This window comes from Sinocyclocheilus rhinocerous, unplaced genomic scaffold (genome assembly GCF_001515625.1).
Source record: "Sinocyclocheilus rhinocerous isolate Xijiao unplaced genomic scaffold, SAMN03320098_v1.1 scaffold1296, whole genome shotgun sequence".
Lineage (NCBI taxonomy): Eukaryota > Metazoa > Chordata > Actinopteri > Cypriniformes > Cyprinidae > Sinocyclocheilus > Sinocyclocheilus rhinocerous.
In genome coordinates, this window is record NW_015659405.1 from 772,638 (window position 1) to 782,059 (window position 9,422).

Here is a 9,422-nt window from a genome sequence, read left to right on the forward strand (position 1 = left end):
TCTGACAGGAATCTCAGAACAGCCTGATTTGAGAAAGGGGATTTTAAAATAGGGATTTTTTTTTAAAAAACACTGGGTGGATTTTTATCATTATAGGGTGGATGTGTACACACACTTCCAACACACATTTATGTTCAAACAACAACAAAAGTGAATTTGCATCCGATGACCCCTTTAACAGCGCTTGTTAGTGCGCACAGGTGCATGGAGTTACGGTGGCGTCAGAGGTTCTGTAGAGCTGATGTAAAGCCGTCTGGAAGATCACTTGGGGAGTCTCCTCTCTCCCTGCTCAGATGTTTAGTTTGAATTTATGTTGTCAAACTATGTTGTACCTCCGATGTTACATCAAAGCTTGCTTGTTGTAATTGTGTACATGACCGTTAAACTACCTGTTTAATGTACGAGGGTGCCTTTTGTTTTCCTTCAGTTTTCTCTTGTTTTGAGGTTAGTAGGGAGGTAAGATAATGTGTTTTCTTTGTTGTTTATTTCATGCAGGAAAGAGGTTTAAACGACAGTTAGTTTGCTAATTTTGTTTATTATTTTGGCTCTTCCCTATCCTGAAGTTTATGTTGTTGTCTCCTAATAAATAATTTGTGTCGTTTTTGATGATACTTCTTGGTTTTGATGTTTTTGTTGTGAAAGGGGGAGATGAGACTCCGGGCACCTCGTAAAATAGGTGCTCTATCGTTATAGTAACCTCGCGTTGTTGTTTAAATTAATTGTTTGGGTCTGACAGGGAGCTGTGGTGGTGCAGCTGTGTCAGACGTCGTAACAAGTGTATATATACATAAATACACACACACATACATATTCTTTCGCGAGTTTGGGGTCTGTAACATTTTTTTGCAAAAAAAATCATACTTTTATTCACCAAGGACATAATCATTTGATTGAAAGTGACAGTAAAGATGATTCTAATTTCACAAACACAAAAAAAAAATCAGTTCCAAATACATCTATTCATCAAATAAAAAAATCGAGAAAAAAAAGTAGCATGGTTTACACAATAATGTTAAGCAAAACAACTGTTTTCAACATAATAAATATGATAATATTTATAATGATGATAATGAAATAATCATTTATTCATGTGCGAGGCACTAATTAACCAGCAACCCAAAAAAAAAAAACACACATACACAGAATGTGACAATGTTCCCATCTACTTAGGACTGCAAAATAAATTACTGTGGATTAAGTCTAATGAAATTTAACAAATATTTTAGACAGGTAGTTTTTGTAATGTCTATTTAATTATTTACTCATTTGCTGCAATGATATCATGTCTTAAAGGCACAGTTCACCCAAAAATAAAAATTCTGTCAATTTTCTCACACTCAAGTTGTTTCAAACCTGTATGAGTTTCTTTCGTCTGTTGAACATAAAACAAGATATGTTGAAGATTGCCGGTAGCCAAACAGTTTCTGGTCCCCACTGCCTTCATGGGAAAAAATAAGTCAATGGGGACTAGAAACGTATGCAGGTTTGGAACAATTTGAGGGTGAGTAAATGATGACAGAATTTTCATTTTTGGCTGAACTACCCCTTTAAATGAACCTTTTTTTATTTACTACCTAATCAGCACTATCCATCAGTCGACCCTAGTATGTTTTCAAACTCGTGTGAACCATCAGATGTGTCAAATATTGTACGAATCTCGGTTCAGACCATACAGTCCATCACACTGGACATCATTCTCTCTGGCATTGATCGTCACACAGTCTTCTCAGTCAAATCAACCATGTCGCCTGAAGCCACAGAAGAAACAGCAGCATAGGGACTGTCATCCGCTGCTTATGCAGTTTACATCACAGCCAGACACTTACTGACTGGCCCTATGTCACATTCATTAATAGGGAAAAGGCCACAGTGGATGTCGGTGATTGGGAGGGAGTGGCGAGAAAGAATGTGACGCGGTTCTGGTGTGCGGGACAAATCCAACTGAACAACGCTGAAACACAATACACAATTTTTCATTGCCTCGCTGTTATGAAGTCCTTATTACAAACGTTACGCTCAGGACAACAATAATTAATCATGAGTGCCATCAATTCTACCACATATTATTTGTGTTATGATGAGTTAATAAAAAATTTATGAAATGTGAAATATCAAAATATAATACAGTGGGTGTATGTGAAATATTAAGATTGATATTCAATTACTCTCTATACAAGAATCAATGGCAAGCTTGTGCCGTGACCTTGAAAGAACAAGTTTAAAAGAAGATTCAATCAGAGATACAATATACACACATATACATATACATATATACATATACACATATACATACAGTATCTCACAGAAGTGAGTACACCCCTCACATTTTTGTAAAAATTTTATTATATCTTTTCATGTGACAACACTGAAGAAATGACACTTTGCTACAATGTAAAGTAGTGAGTGTACAGCTTGTATGGATGATGTACATGTGTACTAATGATATATAACCTCTTGTGTCTCATATACATCTCTTGCTCTCTGCTCCTGACAAGCACTATTCTTGCAAATAATGTTTTAATGAATTTCATTATTCATGCTGCAACTAAAACGCATAAACAATAACATTTTGGTGACATTTTAAGATTTATAGCTTTTATGTTTTTAATTAAAATTAAAAATATCATTTATTTATTTAGGAAAACTTGCAAATGTCTGTCTTTAACAACTCATATACATCATAAATGGTTAATCAGCCAGCATGTTAATTAGAGATCAGTGCTGATTTTAATACTGATTTTTGCTTCTTTTTTTCCCTCTCAATATTGATTATTTTAAAGTGTCTAATAATCCAATATTATGTACACAATACATGTAAATAATTTATTCAAACATAATTATTATTGCAGTTTTGTCATTAACTTTATGCAATGCAGTTTTGCAATCGAAATTATCGCATGTTTATTTTCATCTTTGATTTCACTTCATTTGCCATATCCCTTTATTGTGCCAAAACATGTTCAGTTTACTTGAAGAAATGTTGGAAATCGATTGCACATATTTTTACGTCTACATTGCTTAAAATGGAAGACTAAGTCCATGTTGAGAATAACAGCATTATGGATGTTTGCAGTACAAAATGTAACAAAGTTAATGAATTAACACAGTAATCTTACTATCAAATATTAATATTAGTAAACATTCTAGAATATATTGAACTGAGATTTACATGTTAAACTTGATATTTATTACTTAATTTGTTCAGGAGGAGTCTGTTTTCTTCTTTTTAAGCAGATTACTTCAATTTTCTCCTTAAGTTTGCTTAAAAATAAGGCAACTGGTTTCCAAACATTTTATATTATAGTCAAATTATAGTTTAGAGTCACACTGCTAATGACTGTTGAAAATAAAGCTGCATGCATCCGGCTAAACGATCAGCTTAAAGAAAAAGAGGATGGAATGAGAGAGATAAAGAGAAGAGAAGGAGATCCAGATGGAAACACAAGGACAGATAAAGTGAGATGAGACCGAATTGAACTCCATACTGTGAGCACCGCTGGGTGAGCTCAGGGTCCGACCTGTCTTGAACAACATCTGTGATGCACATCTGTGTTTTTATGTCTGACAGAGTGAGGATAAATCCTGATTTGTACTCAATTTTACACTGGCATTAATTGAGCTTCACGGTTCTGACTGAGTGTTCATGTCTCTCCTTCTGTCCACAGTTCACTTCTGCTGTTTTCATGCGAGCTATCATAGCAGTCTAAACTTCTTGAAACTTCTGGATTCACAAAATGAACTGGGGTTAATTAATTCAATCTATCAACACTCTTAGGTTCTTTCAACAACAACAACAAAAAAGATCAAAAAGAACCACTGGTCTCATGTCAAAAGAGTTCACACCCATCCTGGTCTCTATATGTACTGTTTTCACATAATCACAGAAAAGGTTAATAAATAAATAAGAAGAAGAAATTATAAATTCTAATCATAAAACTATAACATCATAATGCCCAGTGTGACTTTAAAGGTCCTCTGAAATGCTTAGAAACACGCAGCATTACTCTATGTGTTGACAATTTTAACTGAAACAGGAAGACAGGGTGGGACATATCAAGCATCCCCGCCCCTTTTTTAAAATAGCCAATAGCGTTCGTCTATATCACAGCTTGGGCTAGAGCCGTTCTATGTTTCAGAGCTGTTGAGCTCCGTAACGCCGCATTTGACAGGGTATGCCAGCCACAATCTCATTCATATTGCTAGTTCCCCGTCCCCTATATAGTGCACTACGTGCCATTCACTGTAGAGAAAATACTAATTCTGTGGACAAGTGACCGATTTCAGCCGCGGCTTCAGCGTCTATTTTATAGTGTAGGGGGCGGGCGCTTCGGATTCTAGAGAGCATTTGATTGGACAGAAAGTTTGATGAGAAGCTGAAGTACGATGTGACGTCAAAAAAAATCGTTGATCGTCGAACTGCAAGCTTTGAATGCTTATATCTTCTAAATGCGAATTTTGTCACTGTTTTGGAGCACACTGCCTTATAGATAACCTTAGACTAACATATTGATACTAACACCCAAAAAACTTTAATTTTTGATTTCATGGGGACTTTAAGGACAATATACCACTATAGTGGTCATTATGACATCATTGTGGCCTTTGTAGCGTTATAAGTTTTTCAGTCTGGTTCTCACGAGAGCACCTGGAGATTTGGTTTGGTGTCACACTGCACATAGTGTGACCCATTAAATATAACCATAGAAAATAAAATAATTCATAATAGTAATCATTTTTATTGCACTTGATTTTTTATAAAATAATAAACAAAATAATACATTAAGTGTGATAATACTATTATATTTTAAAAGGTGAGGATTAAATTCAAATAAAAAAATATTTTAGTACACTTAAAAATATTAACATTTTCATTTTATTTAATTACTTTTTATTTAACTTTTTTTTAATTAATTTTCATCACTTTTAAACATAAAATCAGCAGTTTTATTTCTTTTATTTTTTTAAGCTTTTATTTTTATTTTTCTAGCTTTTAATTTTTATCTAGTTTTATGCTTTCGGTTCTAATGGAAATCTAGTCGATCTAAACGGTGATTGTGCATTAACAGCTGCCAACCATGTCAGTAAACAAACGAGTGATCAGAACTTATTTACCCAGTGCATTTTTTATTTTGGTCGCACATGCGCACCACTTACGTGCATCCCTGGATATAATGGTCATTACAAAAAAAGCATTGTGAGATGACAAAAGGCAATGACTCGTTTTTATTTTTAACAATGCATTTTTATATTTGCTAGAAATATGTTTAGTACATTTTTCACAATTTTTTAAAAATCTTTCTTCAAAAATTTGCAACAAGCTGGAAATGATATGCGCTGAAAAAAAAAAAAGAATTTTGAAATATTTTTACTCAGAAATTACTAGTAAATTTTACAAATGATTACTAAGAAATGGCAAGCAACATTGAATTAAACATGACATTTTTAAGTAGAAAGACTGGAATATCACTTTCTTGTAAAATGTTCTCCTTTTATTAATAACCTTTTTTACAGTGCAGCTATAACTCGATTTTGAATTATGAAGTGTTCATAAAGACTCATAAATTCAATTCTTAGTTTGAATCTGTCAGATGAATCCTTTTCTGAATGAACTCACTGAATTAGAGTAGTTACTGAATCAACATCTGAATGAACTAGAAGTTTATTCGATTAAAAATACAGTAAAACAGTATTACTGTGCAATATTATTACAATTTACAGTAACTTTTCTATAGACATTATATTTAAAACAAAACATTGATATTATATTATATTTATTATCAATGTTGAAAGCAGTTGTGCTGCTTAATATTTTTGTGGAATTCATGATACATTTTTTCAGGAGTCTTTGATGAATAAAATAAATGTTTATATAAGAAATGTTTTTCAGCAAATCAGCATATTAGAATGATTTCTGAAGGATCATGTGACACTGAAGACTGGAGTAATGCTGCATTTTAAAATACATTTTAAACTGTAATAATATTTCACAAATTTATTACTGTATTTTTGCATCATATAAATGCAGCCTTGGTGAGCAGAAAAAAATCTTGATTTCAAACTTTTGATCGTTAGTGTAAATAGTTATTATTTACTTTATTTTTTTAGGAAAATCATGATACAATTACAGAATATTATAAAAGCAAAAACATAATGTAACAAAGATACTTTGTTGTGACTGACTGTCCACATTAGAGTCTTTGGTTCGACATAAAAGCTTTGAGTATCTCTTTGGCAGAAGGTCTGTCCACTGCAATCAGTTGAAGCTCTCGCTCTGTCCTGCATCCGTCAGGGAGTCTGTGTCCCCCTCTCACACTTTAGATTCCCCTCGTTATTCACAGCACTTCATTCGTTATGCTGCGCTGCACTTAGCATCGCTCACTCAACAGCAAGGTCACAGTCAACACAAACGGGCACGATTCAGCTTACAGCATAAACCCTTGTGCAGAACAGGGGTGATGTTTACCAGCAAACACGATTAAGCTGGTGGCAACACGTGCTTAAGGAATCAATAAGAGCCCAGACCTGTGACAGTGACAGTGAATGCACCCGGCAAACAACAAAACGTGATCCAAATGAAGTCATGTAGTTCCAGAGGTGCATGCGCGAGATAGGAGAAGCTCTTTCCAGGTATTAGGGTCAATGGCAATTAAGAGAGGAAAAATAAAAGTTTGTTTCATATTTTGAAAAACTTTTATATCATTTTCAAGGGAAAAAGTTTTAATTTAATGTCATGTGGAGTAACCAAGTCAAAAAGTAACAACAAAACATTACTAATTCTAAATATTCATAAATACCATTTTTGGAGAGTCGCACCACATGACATCAGTGTTATTATAGAATTATTTTTATACTATTATAGTATTTAAGAATATTTTTTATTTATACAATATTTTGTTTCATTTATTATTACAGTTTTAAACGTAATTTTAGTTTAAGTTTCATATTAGTTTTTTTAATATCTTTATTTTTATTTTAGTTTTAGTATTTTTCAAGGCAACAATTTTCTTTTTTCATCTGATATTTATATTTAATTTTTATTTCAGCTTTATTTTAATTAATGAAAAAACATTTTTTTGTTTTAGTAAATAGTAACATTACCTGAATGATATTTTACAACCTAAACTAGCCATGCTGTGTCATAAAAATCACAAATTATTTGATAGTTTAAAAGACATTTTAGACAATTTTTTTTTTTTTTTTTTTTAGTACGTCAACTTATTTTTTTTTAGTTTTTTTCAAAGGCAACGATTTTCGTTTTTCTTCTGTTTTTATTTTTTATTTATACAATATTTTGTTTCATTTATTATTACAGTTTTAAACGTAATTTTAGTTTAAGTTTCATATTAGTTTTTTTAATATCTTTATTTTTATTTTAGTTTTAGTATTTTTCAAGGCAACAATTTTCTTTTTTCATCTGATATTTATATTTAATTTTTATTTCAGCTTTATTTTAATTAATGAAAAAACATTTTTTTGTTTTAGTAAATAGTAACATTACCTGAATGATATTTTACAACCTAAACTAGCCATGCTGTGTCATAAAAATCACAAATTATTTGATAGTTTAAAAGACATTTTAGACAATTTTTTTTTTTTTTTTTTTTTAGTACGTCAACTTATTTTATTTCAGTTGTTTGCCAAGGCAACGATTTTCGTTTTTCATCTGATATTTATATTTTATTTTATTTCAGCTTCATTTAAATTATTGAAAACTATTTTTAGTCTCAGTTTTAGAGAACATTAACATCACTGAACAACATTTTACACCCTAAAATATCCTTGCTGTGTCATAAAAATCTCAAATAATTTGCTAGTTCAATAGGCATGACTAGGCATAACAAAAGATTGTCAAACTACTTAAATTCTTGAAAAGAAAATGTATTAAATCTCTTTTAATAAGAGTTTTTTTTTTTCAGGACAGAGTTGCCATCCCAGTATTTAAATCCCTTAAAAAATATAGAAAAGTGAACTTTAAATCAAAAAATAAAAACACGCTCATCACACAAAAAGTGTATTCATGTGTATCCTGTGTGTATGAATTGCATTTAAAAGTATTTTTAAATAAATAGATTAGACAAAAAAATTAGCATTATTAACCCATTATAGACCTCCCTGCTCTACACTGATAAAGGTTCTCGAGAAATGTGACATTTATTGCAAACTCGAGCATATTCTGTCATCATGGGCAAGTTCAGAAGCATTTTATGCATTTCCGGTCCCTGAAATGCCATCTAGATCACTATAGCTCACTATATAGGTGAAACGGAGGGCAGTGAACTCACACGTCTGTGTGTGATTTCTGAAGTCCAGACCTCTCAGCAGCATGTGAGGGTCAGAGAATGTTGATTATGGTGATGGCTGAGAGGTTCTGTCGAGCGATACAGATACAGAATAATAGATGCACGTCATCTCCTTTCAAAACTCAGAGACAGACGCTGAATTATTCATCCTGGTTTGATGGCTGCGCGGCTCTCTCCTGCCTCCTTTCATATATTTCAGCCCATGGGCCTGGTTTACCTTAACTAATGCCATCAAACAAACATGACTGCGAGACATCGCTGGTCTTCTCCTTCAACCTTCAGTTCAAAACCAGCTTTTACGCCAGTAAAATACAGCAGGAAGCCTCAAACTGCAAGTCTTCAAAAACACACCTCAAGTTTGGGCATCTCTCATAATTGATAATGCTCAGACAGCCTTGAGGTGAATGTCTTTGCTCATCAGTCTCACCTCTACGGCTTCAAAGTACATTATTTCAGATCAATAACAATAACAGCACAGCCCAATAGAGACGGACAGATCGGCTGAACACAAACAGCTTGGAAGCCGAATTGAAGCAACGTATCTCAAAGCAGTGAAATACACCCGAGGTTAGAGAATAGAGAGCTGCAGTTTTTTTAAATTGAAAGTCATTTTTCACATGTTTTATATCTTAATTACTCTGGTTGAGATGTTCTTAAAGCCATCTTGAAACAAAGTGGAGATGTAAGGTCGTTTATCTAGATTTATTTCACCATCTGCACCAGCTGGAAAACATTGAAAACACTCACGGCTCCATCTACTGGCCATAACATGGAAGCAGCCCTGTTTCAGAAAGCCTACATGTCCGAGTCATTTCACCTCAAAAATTAAAGGGGTCATATGATGCGATTTCAATTTTTCCTTTCTCTTTGGAGTGTTACAAGCTACTGGTGCATAAAGAAGATCTGTAAAGTTGCAAAGACTAAAGTCTCATTCAAGCTATTTATTTCTATATTTTGCTGTAGTGTGACAGTAGGAAATATCAGTTTACATTTCCATACATGGTAATTGTAATAATCCAGTGAGACTGAATGAATGAATGGAACAATTATTCATTGTGTTGTGTTAATATTCTAGTCTCCTCTCTTAATAGTGCCGAGGTTCAGATGGAATTCTACTACACG

The 9,422-nt window shown here is 33.0% G+C and overlaps 1 protein-coding gene across 1 annotated transcript in view; it reads right to left on the reverse strand.

The window, feature by feature from the left end:
- The window catches only part of LOC107723838 (WD repeat-containing protein 18-like), a 91,167-nt gene that overhangs the window by 77,186 nt on the left and 4,559 nt on the right, over positions 1–9,422 (reverse strand). The gene's annotated exons all lie outside the window — the stretch shown is intronic.